Here is a 19,244-nt window from a genome sequence, read left to right on the forward strand (position 1 = left end):
TCCACTGATGGAAAAAATCCATGAGATTATCCGGTTTGCACCAGAGGGTTTCATTATCATGTGTGATGACATTCCACACCTCCCTGGCATAGTCACATAAGATGAAAATGTGATTTCCTTAATGTTACCTCAACTTCTCAACATAAATAAAGGATCATTATTCGTTTAAATTATAAGAAAGCCAGTTATCAATCTTTGAATAAAAAGATTATAAAAAAATTAACTAGTCTTACTTTAAACGCCATGCTTTATTAATTAAGCTTAATTAAATCATATTAATTAATTAATTAATAATGTACAAAGGTACACAATCCATGACTCTTTAAAACATTCTAATAGTTCTTAATTAAAACTCAATTAAATATCACTAAAACTTAAGTCTCTTAATTTTAATTGTTGTAATAACTAAATCATCACTGACAACCATTAAACTATCTAAGGTCATTATTCAAGTCATGAAAGTAAGACTTATCTACTTCGATGTAAATACTTTACAACCTCGTTAAAAGAATCATATCAATTAAAACTTTATTACATAACTTAATTATTAATTAAATTAAATTAACTCTAATTAATTAATTTAATTAATAATTACATATCCATATCAACGACCCAATGAATATCGGTTGATTAATAACTAACAATAATTTTGTAAGTTAAAATTCAACTATAATCCAATTCACTAATATTCATATAATAGTTCATTAATAACTTGTTAATATTTAATAACAAGTTATATTGGGAATCTTATTAATAAATCAGTAATGACCATATTCGTCATTCTTTTAACGAATACTAATATTTCCTTAACAAATCCGTATTATCGATAATCATTTCAATTAAAACTCTATTTACATAACTTAATCATCAATTAATTACATTACTATATTATTAGCTCAATGAATATTATCAAGCGAGAAGACTCTTTTCTAAAATCGACTAAGGTAAGCATTCGAATAATTTAAATCTTTAAAATTCTAATTTGATAATTGCTCAATGATTTAATTCTGAGTTTATTACAGCACATTATGAGTTCGTTTCCATTAAACACTCTCCATTAAATTCTATCTCTGCTTATTCATTGATTTCCAATAAGTCAATGTGCAATTCTACAGAATCCCATTATCATCGATAAGAATAATTGAATAAATTAAAACTTCAATCTATAATACACTCTAATAATTAGCCTTAATTAAACTAAATTTAATTAAGTTATTGATTAAATTCTAAATATAAAAGTATAATATTATTATATAATTATTATAAATAATATTATTATCAAAACTAGTAATAAGAGAAATAAAACAATAATGTTTATAACCTTTTTAATAATATATATATCTATAATTATAAATTTTTTTAACAAAACTATTATTAAAACTGAATCGAATTTTAAACTTTATAACATATTAAAGGAGGGGCATTTTAAAACTTAAGCGATTTAAAAATCATTGAGTGGCTGATCATAAAGGTTGTGCGACCCTGCCCTCTGTCGCAGGGCCTGCGATGGCAGTCGCAGTACCTACGACAGTGGTACAGGCGACCACCGGCGGGTGGATAATAAAGCAGAGATGGGGTGGGGTAAACCCCCCCATCCCAAACATAGAATTTTTTTGTTTTTTTATTAAAAACTACTAAACCCCGTAAGGTATCTGCGATTCGATGTCTCTGCCTTCGAATGAGACCGCGGGGGTACGGGTCCGTCCCTCACCAAACTCATTATATATATATATATATATATATATACATGAATTTGCAATATTATATTTAAATTTTCTCATTCGTTATAAAAATTTGCCCCTTCAACCATTTTACTAGTGTGTATGTATTTTAAATGCTCATGGACATTTCCAATATGGTTTTATTTAAATAAAATCTCCTTACAATATTAAAAGTTGTATGTATATATACATATACATATGTATATATATACATATACATATGTATATATATATATATACATATATATATATATATGTATATGTATATATACATACATATATATATATATATACATATACATAACATATATATATGTATGTATATATATATACATACATACATATATATATATACATACATATATATGTATATATATATATGTATGTATATATATATACATACATATATATATACATATATATATATATGTATATATACATACTTATATATATACATATATATATGTATGTATATACATACATATATACATACATATATATATGTATGTATATACATATATACATACATATATATATGTATGTATATACATACATATATATATGTATATATGTATGTATGTACATACATATATACATACATATATACATACATACATACATACATATATATATATATATACATATATATATATATATATATATATATATCATATTGTTATAAATATAAATTTGATGGAATAACTATGATTAACTTTACAAAATTTTAACTTAGAACTCTTCACTAAAATACAAACCCTTGTCTTATCAAATCCTCAATTCTATTACAACTTGAACCCAAACCTGATTTAGATCTAATTTCTTTCTTAATTGGAACTAGGGTTTTCTAATGTTTTCTATGCAACCAATTAAAAATTAACATACATATCTAGATTCCAATTCCAAGATTGAAGATTTGTTCATGGAGTATATTCAGACACATATAACAGACACGATGAAAACATGAAGAGAAAGAGTGCAAATGGAATATGCAAAAATCACAAGTGCACCTGAATATTGATGCTAATTTGCTATGCCTCAGAAGTCCATAGAGAAATCCCTTCCTTCTCCAATGTTTGCCATTTTTCCAAGAATCAAACCAACTGAAACCCCCAAGTGACTAGAGGTGCTTGTAGAAACATATGAGCTTTTCGAATGCATATAAGCTTGTAAAACCCCTGAGCATGTAGAAGCATATGAGCTTGTCGAAGCATATGGGGATGCCCATACACACTAGGAGAGCCTATATATAAAGGCCTCTAAGATTAATCTAGAATGTGTCTAGAAAGAACTAGGAGATAAGCATGACAACTACACACATAACTTCCATGATAAGAAGATAAACATGATGAGGTCTCTAGAATGTTGTAGACACCATGTGCTCAAATAATGTGCTAACTCCTAAGTGTAGACAACACGTGCATAATTAGAGTGCAAACTCTTGTGTTGTCAACATGACAACTCCCAAGAGTTCGCATACTCCTATGTGAATAAATATTAAAATAATGCACATTAATTTATTTAATATTTGCTTTATTTATTTTTATTAATTTATTAATTTTAAATCTCATGCACTCGTCATGTGGTCATGAAATTTTAATAAATTAATTTCTTTTCCATTTATAAATTTATTTTTGAAACTTAATTGATAAAATATATAATAATATTATTTAGCATTTATTTAAAAAATGTACTCTAAATATATTAGTATTAAATAAAATAAATATTATCACATTCCAAAACTAAACTTATAATTTTTTTTAATCTTCAAATTTAATTCTTTTATTTAATTAATTTCCCAATTAATTAAATAAAATAAATATTAAAATATCATATAAATTCTTCATTAAATTAAACCATTAATTAAATCTTTTAATTAGGCTTACTTAATAGAAAATACACTAAATACTTATAAAGTAAAATACAAAAATCCATCATAGCAAAACACATACAAAATCAAACCAAAAGGGCTAATATCATGAATTACGTCATCCGACGTATTCGAAGGGTACCTGACTCAGATACTTGTCCTAATTTTCAATTAGGACAAATGGCTTAAAGGGTTGGGATTTGGACTTGAGAATTTATCTCCCCTCTCTTACCATTGAGATAATGTGATAGGGTATGCTCATCCTGACAATTCAGGGAAGTTGATACCTGGTACCTGCAACCTGCATAAAATCCATGCATGTACAAGCACAATATATACTAAGCTAAATAGGCAATGGCAGGAAGTGGTGCATCATGTAGATCCCGACTAGCGGGTGACTAGAACTCCCTTCCTTAACCACATCAGAAACACCATACAGAAAGAAAACAAACATGCACACCATACACATGCAAGTATGGGGTAAGTATCCATAAGAAAACACATATGATAATAAATCATCTAACTAATTATCATCAACAACTGCAAACACTAAAATAATTATCATACATACATGAACTATAAAGTACCAAGTAATCTCATCATAAATCAACTGAATCTGAAACAATATATGATATATCTCAAAATAATGTCATCAATCATCAATATATAATTGACCTAAAAGAGTTTGGTAATGATAATAAAATGTGACCTAGGGGCAGGCACTACACGTCCTCTATCAATAACCTAGCATAGTCTTGAATATTTCCAATAGAGATAAGACTTGATCAAAATATCTTGGCTTACAATGGATATAACTAAATTTAGGATGGAGTAAGTTTCCAATCTATTGGCTCAAGGAAAACCGCCTGCTCAACACTATGGTATCAATACAAAACAACAATAAAACTTCTCAAACTTATTCTAGTGATTTATTTTGCAAGCTCTCATGCACTTGCTCATACACAAAGTAGAGTCAAATATCAAAAAAGGAATTAGCCAGGCATAACAAAAGAAAATAATTTTGCTACCACACCATAATGGTGCATATAGATGTATGAGAATTAAACTATTTTTTTCTTGCAAGAAATGGACACTTCATACTTTAAGGAAATTAACCCTTCCCTAATGATGACAAGGTGATGCCTACTTATCTCCTCTCTATGGATTCATTGAAAGTCTTCCCCTTAACATAAGTTAATGGATGCATAAATATTTTTATACTAAACTAAATTATTCAAACACATTCCCCTACCATATATATACACAAAAAGTACATAGAGATATTATATATATAGTGTCCTTGAGATTGGTCAAGGACAAAAGAGTGGAAGAGTTTCCATGGGCAAGGAGTAAAATTAGATTAAAACCAAACATGAGATTACCACCCCATACACCTTCAAATGTTCTTGATTCTACCAATTAATGGAATATTTTAGCTACTCAACATGTCTAGCACAAGAGCACATTGGCGAATGGGCAGTCAACATCACCAAATAAGAAAATCTTGTGCTATCACAAATCTAGCTTAAGTTGCTAAACCTTTCCAAGGGAACCTACACTAATACCAACTATAAGGGAGATAGGGGGTGAAACAATATATGCAATTTTAAACTTAATTTAACTTTAATATAGCTATTATTCATATACTATAGTAAATACACAATATGAAATATTTCACAAGTACACAAGAGTGGAAAAATTATGTGAAAACCCAAGATGAGAAAAATCATGAGACAATTAACCTCACAATAATGATGAATCACTTACAATAAGTAGACAAATAACAACAAGAGGCACCAATATTAGATTGAATACATGACCACCAACCAATCGATTACATTTACATCTTTTTCCCAATAATTGAGTGACTACCTAGTGACAAGGACATCAATCTTGTAATATCCCCTTATATTAATTATTAGGCATTAGGGACAATTAAACTAAAATAGTTACAAATGTCACATCCAATCAACACCATACATTCACTATTAAAAAGAAAAACTTACTGGCTTCTTTCGTAGATATGATATTCACTTATCTATAAAGTTTAAACTAGATATTCTTATTTCAATCTCTCTAGTGAGAGCATAAACATTTTGGCCTTCAATAACATATCCAAAATTAAGAAGATCCTAATAGTGCAAAAAAAACTTATACCCTCTGCACCAAAACTATATTTTGAGTGACAGTCATAACTCCACCTTTTGGGACACTAGAAAACTACTTCTTGTTGTGAAACACGAGTTAATTTTTGATTTATCGAGGTGTAAATATGGTAAACAAGATACTAAGAGGGGGGTAAATCAAAATCTTTAACACTTTTAAACTTTTCACCAATTCATTCACACTATCAATAACTTGTGCACGTAAAACTTCTAATGTAAAATTATTGTAATATATAAATATAATTAATTCCATGCATAAAAATAAAATACATAACACAATATTTTTTACCCAAAAACCCTCCAATTTGAAGGTAAAATTGGGGCATGGGGATGACATCTAGAAATATTCACTATTGCAGTAATAAAATTAACTAGTTAAGGTTACAATGTTTGATCATAAGATATGATCTACTCTATGAAGAGCCTACATTCTTAAAGGCTTAAGAGACTATTAGGTCTCACCTTATTAGAGGATTTAACACTTACTAAACAGTAAGGGCTCCATTAGGAGGTTTACAAAGATGTGTTAAGACCACTCCGTTAACTGATTTACCCTGATTCAAGTCTGTTAAAACTAATTTAGTACCCCAATCTCAATTTTCTCTAAGCTTATTTCAAGTCTCCTCCTTGATAACTAATCCTCTCCTCTGATTTGATATTACTTGTCTTTCCCTTTCACTTCACTGCTTATGAATAGGTCATTTTCTCTGTTAGATGATAAAAGACCCTTCAGTGACTTCTGATCTGTTCTCAATTATTTATTGTATAATGCTCTATGTTTGCACATATACTCTTCTCATCTCCTTCTCTATTGGAACATGATCTAGGTTAAGATAATCAATAATTAAAGTATTTTGTAAAGATTTTTCTAGATGATTCCATGTATTGCCTCTTCATCTTGATTGTTGAACACACAACATAGGGATCTGTAATCCATGTCATGTAAATAATCTGCAACAACCTCCTCAAGTATTAAATGTTCTATAGTTCAACCTCTTCAAAACTTAAATATTCCTTCCAAGCTAGCTCGATAATCATTTTGCCTCAAACTCTATTCCATTTTTGATTTTTATGTAAACTCTACATTGCTCAGTCTTTGCTATTTACTGATGCTCATTATTGTTGTTACTCAGCCTATATTACCCTTCTAATGCTCAATATGTATTTTTCTTGGCACAAAATATATAACTCAGTACTTATATACTTGGAATTTTCTTGGACATTGATGAGCTCGACTCCTATAGAAAATACTCTATGACCAAAAATTTACTTGGCTCTTATAGAGCTCAGTACATACTTGCTTATGTACATGACTCAGCCTATATAGAGTAGCTCGGCTGTAGTGATGACCATCTTACTCTATCTTATAAATGATTAAGTGGTTGAAACTAATAGATAAAAATGGTTAGAGATACCAACAATCTCCCTCTTTAATATTAGTGGGAAAAACACTTTGTTATATTTACATCTATATAGTACAATCTGATAAAATGAGTTCTCCCCCAAGTCTTGTGAATTATTGTTGTGGTTTCACAATGCACGCCCCATTTCTCCTAGAAATGGAGACCCCTTAATATTTTTTTTTAGCTTTCTAGATCCCTAGTATAGGATCTATGTCTTTTTTAGAGTTCTGCATGGTGTCTAAGCTTAGTCTGGCTCTCTACCTAAAAACCCATTTGTCAGAAATTAGAATTTATTTAGAGTTTGAATGTTCACATTACCAAGAAGTAGTTACTAAAGTATTAACATAGATCATGGAAATAAAGAGTGTTAACATTCCAAAAGAAATATCCATAGAAAATCAAATTTCTACAAACATATCTAAATCCATGCAAAAGGTTGAAGAGAAAATTGAAGATCTCAATGCATCATATAGTGATACCTCTTCAGATGGTGGAGGTTTGTCTTCTAAGCCCACCAAGAATGATCAAATTCCAAAGAAGGAGACGATGCATAAAAGGTCAAGGTTGGACTTCAGTAGTTAATCATCCTAAACCTAAAGTCAATGAAATTATAGAATTAATTGGGGAAATTTAGGATAAACAAGATAAACATACGTTTCTTGTATCGAGGAGTAACAATAGAAAATCATAAAGTCCACCCTGTAATAGATTATAGTGGATCCCCAAGAAACAATCCTTTCAAGACCAAGTAAAAGAAAAGCTAAGGACAAAAGTGCATAAATCTAGGAAGCCCAAAGAAGATCTGATCTAGACACTTTGGTTCGATGACTCCAAATGTAAATTGGGAGCGGGCGAAAGTATTAAGTTAATTAACCCAAAAGGTAAGTCTTTCTATACAACATATTAGTTATAGTTTAGATGTACTAATATTGTTATAGAGTACAAAGCATTGATCTAAGGACTTATTTTTACACTGGCAAAAGGAATCACAACTCTCATAATTGAGGGAGATTCCAAGTTAGTTATAAGACAAGTGAAATAGTATACTCTTGTAATGATATGAGGTTTCTTTCTTATAGGAAAAGAGTGTGGGATCTAATGGATGACTTTTAATATTTGAACATATAGTCCATTCCAAGGAGGAAAAATATGGTAGTAGATGCTCTCACCATTTTAGGTAGTGAATTACAATGGGTCAAGAGAACAAAATTGAAAATATTTTCAGTAGAATAGGTTGCTGCCCTGTCTATCCTAGAAAATATTACAAACTTCCAAGTTTTTCAAGACAAATAACATATAATCAAATTTATTGTGTGCAACAACCACTTTAAAGGGCAAGAGATAGATGGCACTCCAGATGACAAACCCAATGATGATGAACTTGAAGATGAACATGAGATTCTCAATTTGAAAACCAACACTATTCCAAAGGGAATGGTTGAGTTGGAGCACATTTTTTATTGTAATGAGTTAGTACTCAACAAGAGAATGGTCAAAGAAAAGGGGATCAAAGAATTTGATTCATATATTTTGGGTACTAATGAAGATCCCAAAATGGTAAGAGTTGGCAAGGCGTGTAATGCTTAGGAAAGGGAAGATATGCTCAAATTGCTCATAGAATATAAGGATGTCATTGTTTGGAGCTATGAAAAGCTAAAAACATATGAGCTTGAAATAATTATGCATGACATTCTATTAAAACCAGATGCCAAGCCTTTCTAACAAAGGCAAAGACATATTAATCCCATTATTGAACCATTGATAATGAAGGAAGTTAAGGCATTCTACAAGGGTGGCTAATCTAGTCCCAGTGAGAAAAAAGATAGGAGAGATTCATCTTTGTGTAGATTTTTGTAACTTGAATCTAGCATCTCAAAAGGAAAATTACCCTTTACCCTCACTAGATGAAGTATTACAAATTGACAGTGGATCCAAGATGATGTCTTTCTTGGATGGGTATTTGGGTTATAACCAGGTAATAGTTGAAGAAGAAGATAGGCTAAAGACTGCTTTCATGACTAAATGGGGGATTTTTTCTTATAGGAGAATGTCATTTGGGCTAATTAATGTAGGGGCTACATTTCAATGAGCCATGGATGAAGCTTTTAAGGGATTAATAAACAAGTGTATAGTCATCTACATGGATGATTTAATGGTCTTTTCAAAGGATTGAAGCACTCACATTGCTGATTTGAGACAGGTATTCAACAAATGTCATAAATATGGCATATCACTCTATCCCAAGAAGTGTTTGTTTGGGGTTACTAAAGGAATTCTCCTTGGCCACATCATCTCTAAAGCCAAAATCTCCATTGATCCTGATAAAATTGAAGCCATTCTAAAGTTGTCACCTCCTCACAAGCGAAAAAAACTTAAATCTTTCTTCGGGAAGATAAATTTTGTAGGAAAGTTCATAAGAAGATTTACAAAGATAGTTTGCCCCCTTAAAGATTTACTCAAAAGGGGAGTAAAAATAGAATGGGTTCCAAAAATTAAGAAATCATTTGAGGATATCAAAGTGGAAATATCCACGACCCCAATGCTGGCGAGTCTAGATTATGGACTACCTTTCAAAATATATTATTTTACTTTAGAAAATTCATGTGTTGGGATTCTTACACAGAAGAAGGATAAAGAAGATGAAAGACCCATTTCTTTTAAGAGTTTCCCTCTAAAAAATGTGGATTTAAATTATTCTAACCTTGATAAATATTCCTTTTCTTTGATCAAAGTAGTAAATAAATTCTGCCATTATATACTAAGGAGCAAGGTATATGCAATTGTGCTTGATCCTGTGGTTAAGACATTATTGATGCAAAATGAACTAAGTGAAAGGTGAGGAAAATGGATGGCAATGCTTCAAGAATTTGATTTAGAGATTCAACCCATGAAGTTATTAAGAGGGTAAGGATTATCACAAATGATAGTTGATAACCAGATCGAGGATAAGAAGAAATCTAGATTTGAGGATGAAATAGATGTGGAAGATCAAAAGAAGATTGTAGTATCTCAAGTTGATATTGACCAAAGTATAATAATGGATGTTTGGTACTAGGATATTTTTTACTATCTTTTACAAAATAAGTACTCCAATTGGATGAATAGTTCATGGCGTAGGGGACTCAAAATGAAGTGTGAATCTTACATGCTAGAAGATAGGAAATTGTACAAGAGAAACGATGAATGGATTTATCTAAAATGTTTGGGATGTGAAGAAGTAAAGGAAGTCTTGGAACAATTTCACGATAAATATGGTATAGGACATGGTTCAGCAGAGGCTATGACCCATATCATTTTAAGATCATGTTATTTTTGGCCCACCATCTTCAAGGATACTTCTAAACATGTTTGTACTTGCCACATTTTTCAGACTAGTGCTAATAGAGAAAGACATCCTACAATGCCATTACAACCAATGTTTAAGATATGTCCCTTTGCAAAATGGGGGTTGGATTTCATTGGTCTAGTGAACTCACCATCGTCAATTGGACATACCTTTGTTCTCATAGCTACTGATTATTGTACGCATTGGGTAGAAGTTGAGAGTTTTAGAAAGTACATGGCAAAGGTGGTTACAATTTTCTAGGAGGAGCACACTGTTACTAGATTTGGGATGAAATTCTTTCTAGGGTGCGATAACGGATCAACTTTTGCATTAATATTCCTTATCCAATGGGCACTGGAAAATTAGGTTATTATCAAGTTCTCTTCAAATTATTATCTATGAGGAAATGGTGTGGCCAAATCTACAAATAAGAACTTGATCATGGTAACAAGATGTTTGTTGAAGGAAAATCCTAAAGATTGGCATACTCAACTCAAATATGCACTATGGATAGATCAAGTTAGGGTCAAGAATGCTTTGGGAACATCTCCATATCTGCTCATCTATAGACAAGAGCTAGTATTCCCACTTAACCTCAGGATTCCTATTTTGAAATTCATGAGTGGGTACGTTGAAGATGCTAACAAGGTTTAGATTAGACTGATGAATCTCTTGGAGATGGACAAGAAACAAATAGCTACTTTGGAGCATATGGTGAAACATCAGGCTACCATTAAGGGGTGGTTCAACAAGTGGGCCATGATAAAATCTTTTAAAATATCTGACCTTGTTCTATTGTGGGACAAGGCAAAAGAAAAATCAGGCATCTACACTAAGTTTCAATTCTTGTGGATTGGTCCTTATGAGATCATGGAAATGTTGGAGGAAAATACTTTTAGGCTGAGTTCCTTACAAGGGGAATTGGTTTCATTTCCATTCAATGGGAAATTCCTAAAACATTACTTTGAGGCCTAAAAGAAAAAAAGAAAAAAAAGAAAAAAAGAGGAAAAAAACAATTTATTTAACAAGTGTGTTTATTTTTGCAAGTGTGTTTATTTTTAGTTGTGTGTTTGCTTTTAGTTGTGTGTTTGCTTTCAGTTGTGTGTTTACTTTCAAAGTTGCATCAGTCTGGGGGTTAGGTGCACTCAAGATTTTGTTTTGACATATCTCATTTAGAGTATTTTGGTTTCAACTTTCAAGAAGAGGTATTTCTTTGTCAAAACATTTAAATGATTTTGTTTCTTATACCAACTAAGGAATGGATGTTACTTGTAGTAATAGAGGACTTTCAGTCTTGAATGCAAAATTTTGGATCAACAAGTTTTTAACACTACAAATTTAAAGATTGATTATCTTAGGTGTTTTCAAATGAAGGTTGATGGTAGCAAGGGATAGTCCAAACCCTAGTGGTTCTAACAAAAGGGTCTTCTTAAAGGAATTACTAAGATCATTGTTTGCTATGAGAGTTTTCATAAAGTCATTGAAAGAGGAATGCAAGGGATGTTAACTAAAAATTGAATATGAGAAATGACACCAATGTCTTGGCCACACAGTCTAAGTGTGGTCACAGTGTAGAAAGAAAATAAAAAAGGGAAAAATGTGTTAAGAATGAAGGATTCTACAAAGTCTAAGAAAGGTAATCTGACTATAGGGATACATGCTCCAAATAGGCTATCCAGTATAAAAATAATTGCTTCATTGAAGAATCAAATGGCAACATGCAAGCTATGTGAAGAAAATATTCAGAAGATTACCCAAGGCTTCAAATGAAAAGTGATAACCCATTAAGAGCCCTTAAGACTAATTCTCTCATTTGGTCAAATAAGTGATTGATAAATAATTTTTGTAAGGATTCTGAATGAATGGACTGATAGGGTGGAAGATTTTTTTCAAGTTGTTGGAAGATTTTAATAGATTGCATTATGAGATGTCAAAGAACATGGATACATTGAACACACACTAAAATTGGAGAATTGAGATTCTAAGGTTTTGACTATGAAGTGACTCAAAATATGCTTAGAGTATTTAGGATTCAATTGGTGTTTGACATATATTAGAGGAATGTTTGTTGATGAAGAAATGCCTATGTCATTTCTTCCCTTAAATGGGGCTATTTGTTGTGATTTCACAACACACGCCCCATTTCTCTTAGAAATGGGAACCCCCTAGTATATTTTTTAGCTTTTTAGATCCCTAGTCTAGGGTCTATGTATTTTTTAGGGTTCTACTTGGTGCCTAAGCCTAGTTTGTCCCTTTGCTTGAAAACCCATTTGCCAAAAAATAGAATTTTAAGGAGAAAAAATGAAAATTTGATGCTTAGGGGCACACTAGCACACCTAGTCCACCTAGCACACCCCTCAAGGTGCACTAGTGCACTAAGTCCACTATTGGGGAGCACTTCCCTTTGGAAGTATGCACTTTTGCACATGCGTAGGTGCGTACCTCCAAAGGTGTGCTCCATCCTAGGACTATAAAAGCCCAAGACCCCACCCCTTCCTTACTTCATATTCTCCCTTTGCCTTCTATCAAGTGCACCTCTTCACTTTGTGAGGTGCAACAATCCCCTACACCTACAACACACAAACACATTAAAATAAAAAAGAAAAAGGTGCACACCTTGTGCACCTTTTTTTGCACAAGCCTAACAAAACTTAAAAAACAAAACAAAACATCACCTTAGTGAAAGGTGCACATGTGCTCATCTATCTAAGGTGCACACATGCACACCTTTCAAAAGGAGAAGGTGCACACCTATCCCTGGTGTACACCTTGCACACCTATCCAAGGTGCACAAGGTGTGCCAAATTTTTTTAAACGGAGTAAAATAGGGTTTTTTAGGTGTTTTAACAATTTTTAATGTTTTGGGTCATAATTTTTAGTGATTATGGTTTATTTAAATTAATTTTTTCAAACTTCTAGACTAATGGATGTTGTTTTGGGTAGATAAAATGACTTCCTCCTTATCCTTCCTCACTACAAAAATGTCTCCAAAATAGGTGGTCTTCAAATTTCAAGGTGTTCCATCGAAGTCACATGTCCAAGATGCTCATTTGGAGATATGAGACACTAAGTTAGGTCATATTGATTGGAACACATTCCTAGTCCTATGTAACAAACCAAGTAAGAGGCCTCTAATGGTATCTACACTCATCAGATTAGGACTAGTGAATGTAACTTCACACCTGGTTTCAGTATAGTCTTCTAAGTTGATCATGGCATTGGCAGAAAATTATGTTTTAGAGGAGAGAGTTGTGAAAAGCATAACTAGAGAGATCATCCTAGATATAAGGCCTAAGAATATAGAGAAAGTTTTCCATATTTCAAGGGTAGATCAATATATTAGGTTGACATACCATCAAGTGGAAAAGGTTGTATGGAGAGCATCAACAAGAAGCCTCATAAATTATTCAATCCTCGTATCACATTGATAGGACTCCTCTTTGGCAAAAAGCAAGCAAAGTAGATATGACAAGAGGCTATATGAAAGATGATATTGGACATTCCACAGTGCTCCTAAGTAGAATCATGGGATTACCAGCAATAGGACACTTAAACATATGGATGGTACACTTTATTGAAACCATCAGAATGACAAAGATGCCAATTAACTAGGCGTCAATTTTCAATGAGAATTTAGATGAACAACTGATGGCAGTAGAAAATGACCAAAGGTTTTATATGACATCATATTCGGTGTATCTATTAGCTGCAAGAGAAAACAATTATCCAAGGTTTTTCAAAAGGGGCAACTTGCAAGATGTTGGTGCATGGCCTTATGTTGTATACCCCCAGGTGGTGAGAAAAAAGCTTCAGATCACAATAAGGAATAAAAAATAGTGAATGATGCCTTCATTCTTGCAATCATCTAGTTCATCAAAGGAGATTATGCAAAAAGAATGTCAGAAGATGAAGCAACAAAGATTATAAAAATAGGCACCTACTACATCCAATTTAAGAGATTCACTTATTTCAGGGTAGTAGGTACAACTGTAGATTCAAAGAAACTCCCTAGGTATCTATGTGGTAGACTCATATTGCTAGAGATTACACGACAACTCTCATTTGCATATGCAAGGGTAAGGAAGTAGCATAAGAAGACCTGGGTATGGTCCATCACTGTAGGTCTCAAATAGAAGTAGGATATCACAACTTTTGAGTCTAAATGGGATCAATATCCCACAGAGGATTATAACTCTCCTCATGCCTATTTTGATAACATTCTAGCAGTGTTTAGTAGTTGGCAAGAAAATAGTTCCAACATGAAGATGCCATAGAGAATCATTGAATGAATGTAGTAGATGACTACAAGATCCAAATAAGGGATTATTATAGGATGTCTCTTTATTTGGTAGGTAGTTTCTTGAAAATGAAGGTCCCATTGAAGATTGCACAGTAAGACATTGAAGAGGTATTAGATCCCTTGTATAACAAGGATAAGATATATGATCGGCCTATCATGAATGCAGAGATTGATAGAGAAGAAAATGCAGATATCAATCATAGGGTGAGGCATATCATCTAGTTAACAAAGGAATGGATAAAGAGACCATTCAAGTTGGATCCATTTCCATAAACAATAGTTTTCTAAGCTACAACACACCCAGTGAAACATAGAGGAGAAAAAGTGACAGTGCCAATATTCATAGCTCAGTCTCCAATAAGGCCAAAAATGGTGCATCAGCTTGATAGATAAATTGGATACTTTAGGGTATAGCAGGGTAAGAACAAAAGAAAAAGAACTTCCCCTCAGCAAGTTGAACCTAAAGAGGAGGAAACTCAAGCACCTGAGAGCCAAGGAGAAGAGAATGTAGATGCCACCCAGACTTAGGATAATCCATTAGTGCCACCACCAGAGCAAGGGCAAGAATTTGAAGAAAAAGTAAAAGAAGTGTCTCTACCTGCCCAAGAGGAAGAAGCCTCTCCATTAGCTCCCAATAAAAAAAAAATGAAAACTCTAGTTAAAAGGACAAGGAGACAAAAGATGATAAGAAAGGTTCTTCCTTTTCAATTAGTTCCAGAAGTTATTTCAGAGGAAGAAGAATACGATGACTAAGAAGAAGAGGATAACATTCCATTGAGTCAAAGGACTCATCTTGCTAGGGCTACTAGGGTAGAATAAAGAAGGAGCTCCACTATAACATGACCATCCATTCTGACACAACCTATTCAGGTTACAACTTTGGAGGATGAGTTACAACAGTAGATTGATGAGCAAGAGGACCAAGTAGTGGATGCTTTTAAGATGTCAAATTTTGATTTCATGCCTATTGAAACTAAACTTATAGGAAATCAGATAAGAGATACACTGAAAAATAAATCTCAATAAGAGGATTGGAGTCAATTTCCACCTCAGCCACAAGGACCTTTAATTGCTCCACCATCACCAAGTCAAGATTTATCTTGCATTGATAAAGGTTCAGTTATTCCTCTCCCTCCAGGTAATGAAGAATAGGTACAAGATGAATAGGAAGAAGAGCCATAACAAATATCTACAGATGATGTATCAAAGGAGGGGAAAATATATGAGGAACCTCAACAAACTTCCCAAGCTATAGAGGTGAGGACTATTGACTTAACAAACATAGAGATGCTTGAATTGATCTCGCACAAAAGGAGAAGACTCCAAAGAGGAGTTATAAAGGAAAATGGGTAGCAGTACAAGCTCCTTCTTCATCTAAGGATAAACCTTTGATGGAAGATACTCCAAGATGGTTGAGAAAAGAGGTGATGGTTAGACATAAAAGACAATTATATTATACTAAGGAAGAGTGAATGAAAAAACTAATTGAAGCTCTCAAGAAATTTGAGCCACTTGCGGGTGATAAATGAACATCAACCTTCATTATGAGTAATCAAAATCAAGACTTGTTCACCCATGTTGCTATCCCTCCTCTACATGTAGATATTGAGGAATTCACCCCAAAAGATTATCAAATCAAAGAGGTCTTGCTTAGAAAATCCATTGTGGATACTACCAAATTGATGGTCACTATGGGAATCAAAGAAGTGTTTAAGCACTTAGAACAGGATGAGTCTAAATTGTTAAACCTCCACAAGAAGAATGAAATCCTAAGAGGTTATTTCAATGAAGTAGTTGGTTTGTTGGATCCTAAAAATCTCGAGGAGACTTTAGGTGTGACACTTGATAAGAGGGATAAGGAGACTATACAATTAGATCCATTTTTGAAGGCTTGATAGAAATGGTGGGAAAGTTTTGAAGAAAAAGGTGTGCAGATTATACAAGGAAATCTTAACTATGCCACATGCAAAATAATGTAGATTAGTTGGTTGCTATATTGAACTAGGATTTTGGGTTAATGGATGAAGTACATACTTAGGGAAATGACCTTTGAGAATTACAGTCAATAAAAGGTCAAAGGTATTAGATGTTGTTAGTTTGTGGTGACTGATCAATAAAGTATTGTATATACTTCATAAATTCTTTGGGGTTCAGGGCATTGCCCCAATTTTTTTTTTGGTACTATTCGTAGATTTTCCATTTGTAGATTCACCACTAAAGTAATGTCTAATATTCACCAATTTATGGCCAAAATGTAGTAATCCTAAAGTGTTTTAATACTTGTATAAAAGGGCTTAAAGTTAGGGTTGTTTTATAGTGGTGATGCGAAATAGGTTCTTGTGGTGGTATTGAGCTATAAGGGATTATAGATTGTAATCAGGTTGTAATAATTGGATTGTAATCATATTGTACTTGTTGTTTGGTGGACATAGCTTGGGATTGGGTGAACCATGTTAAATCTTGGTGCCTTGTGTTCTTTTCTATGTGATCTATTATTTTCTGTTATTGGTTATATTTGCATGTAATTGTTATTTTTTGTTCATGGTTTAATCCTATCAGATGTTGATGGATGCATATATGAAAGATGAGTTAGACAAGATAAATGATTGGATTGAAAAGATTGTGGATGGAAACAAAGTAATGGAGACCTTACATATGAATATTCATAAGCTCAAGGATCAAGCCCAAGAGTAGATTTTGGAAGTAGAGAGACATTACAATGATGCTTGCCTTGACATTTTTGAAGACGAGTCAAGAGATAGACTTGTGAATGTGCAAGAAGTTGTAGAGAAATTTTGGAAGACTTTTAAAGAATCTTCCACTAATGAGGATATTAGACAAGAATTTAAGACCGAAGAGGAATTGCTAGAATTGGATGTGAAATTAGGAGATTTCGGTAAGACTCGCATAGACGTGGGAAATTATTAACAAAAGATAAAGGATAAATATGAAGCTTTAGATTTTCCAGATGTAACCCAAGTGATGGAGATCATAGAGAAATTCAAGAGAAAATGCCTAGACATAGCTTTGGTATGAAGGAGAAGAAAACCTAGAAGCTAGAATTTTAGTTTTGACACTTGGTGAAAATTTGCATTTTTTGAACCTATTTCCAAAAGTGCACTTCTCCCAAGGTGTGAAAGGTGTGATTTTCCAAAGGTGCATTGGAATTTTTTGAAGAATTTAGAGGTACATCGACAGTTAACTACCAGTTCAAAATTTAGAGCTTTCAGTGCATCAAAAATGCATTATGATGATAGTTTAACTACTACAAACATCTAGAGAAGGTGGAGCTTCTATTTTTGGCATCTCTGGAGACTCCTATATCATCTAATTGCTTTCTTCTTCTTATTTTCTCATGCTTTCTTTGTTTTAAGACATGTAAAGGCTCATGCACCCATTAAATTATTGTTTAGTGTGGAGCCTAATTAGTCCCCAAGTGGGAGATTGTTAAATTGGGGTGACTGATCAAGAAAGTATTGTACATACTTCATAAATTCTTTGGGAAAAAAAAATATTCGGGCCCTATTTTATCAAGATTTTGGGCCAACCTGTAATTATTAATTATAACCCTAAAGTGGTTAAAATACTTGTATAAAAGGGCTTAGGGTTAGGGATTATTTCATAGTTGTGATGCAAAATTGGTTCTTGCGGCGGTATTGAGCTGTAAGGGATTATAGATTGTAATAAGGTTGTAATCACTGTATCATAAAATATTGGACTTTTTGTTTGGTGGGTGTAGCCCAAGGATTGGGTGAACCACATTAAATCTTGGTGCCTTGTGTTCTTTTCTATGTGATCTATTATTTTCTGTTATTGGTTATATTTGCATGTAATTGTTATTTATGTTTGTAGTTTAATCCCAACAAGTGGTATTAGAGCCTAGTTATTTTTTAGTTATCCTTTGCAAGAAAGTTTCACGGTTGAGTGGGAGTCTCATAGTTGAGTGGGAGCAATGGAAAATGAGGGTAAGCTGAGGGTTGATAGGTTTAATGGCTAGAACTTCCAATTATGGAAGATGCAAATGGAAGACTATCTGTATCAGAAGGATTTATGGAAGCTGTTGGAAGGCAAAGCCAAGAATCAAGGATCTATGTCAAATGATGAAAGGGATCTTTTGGACAGAAAAGCACTTGGAAGCATTCGATTATGCCTGGCACCATTGATGGAATTTAATATTATAAAATCAAAGATGATAGAAGAATTGATGAAAACCCTAGCAACATTGTATAAAAAGCCCTTCGCTTCAAACAAGGTATTTCTCATGAATTTTTTATTTAATATGAAAACGGAAGAAGGTGGATCTATTAAAAATCATTTAAATGAGTTCAATACTATTTCTAGTCAGTTATCTTCTGTGGGTATCAATTTTGAAGAAGAAATTAGGGCTCTCTTGATTTTGTCTTCTTTGCCTGAAAGCTAGAATGGCTTGGTAATGGCTGTGAGTAATTTTATTCCTGGATCTA

Source organism: Cupressus sempervirens, chromosome 3, assembly GCF_028749045.1.
Source record: "Cupressus sempervirens isolate cs-2001-9-10 chromosome 3, ASM2874904v1, whole genome shotgun sequence".
Taxonomy (NCBI): domain Eukaryota; kingdom Viridiplantae; phylum Streptophyta; class Pinopsida; order Cupressales; family Cupressaceae; genus Cupressus; species Cupressus sempervirens.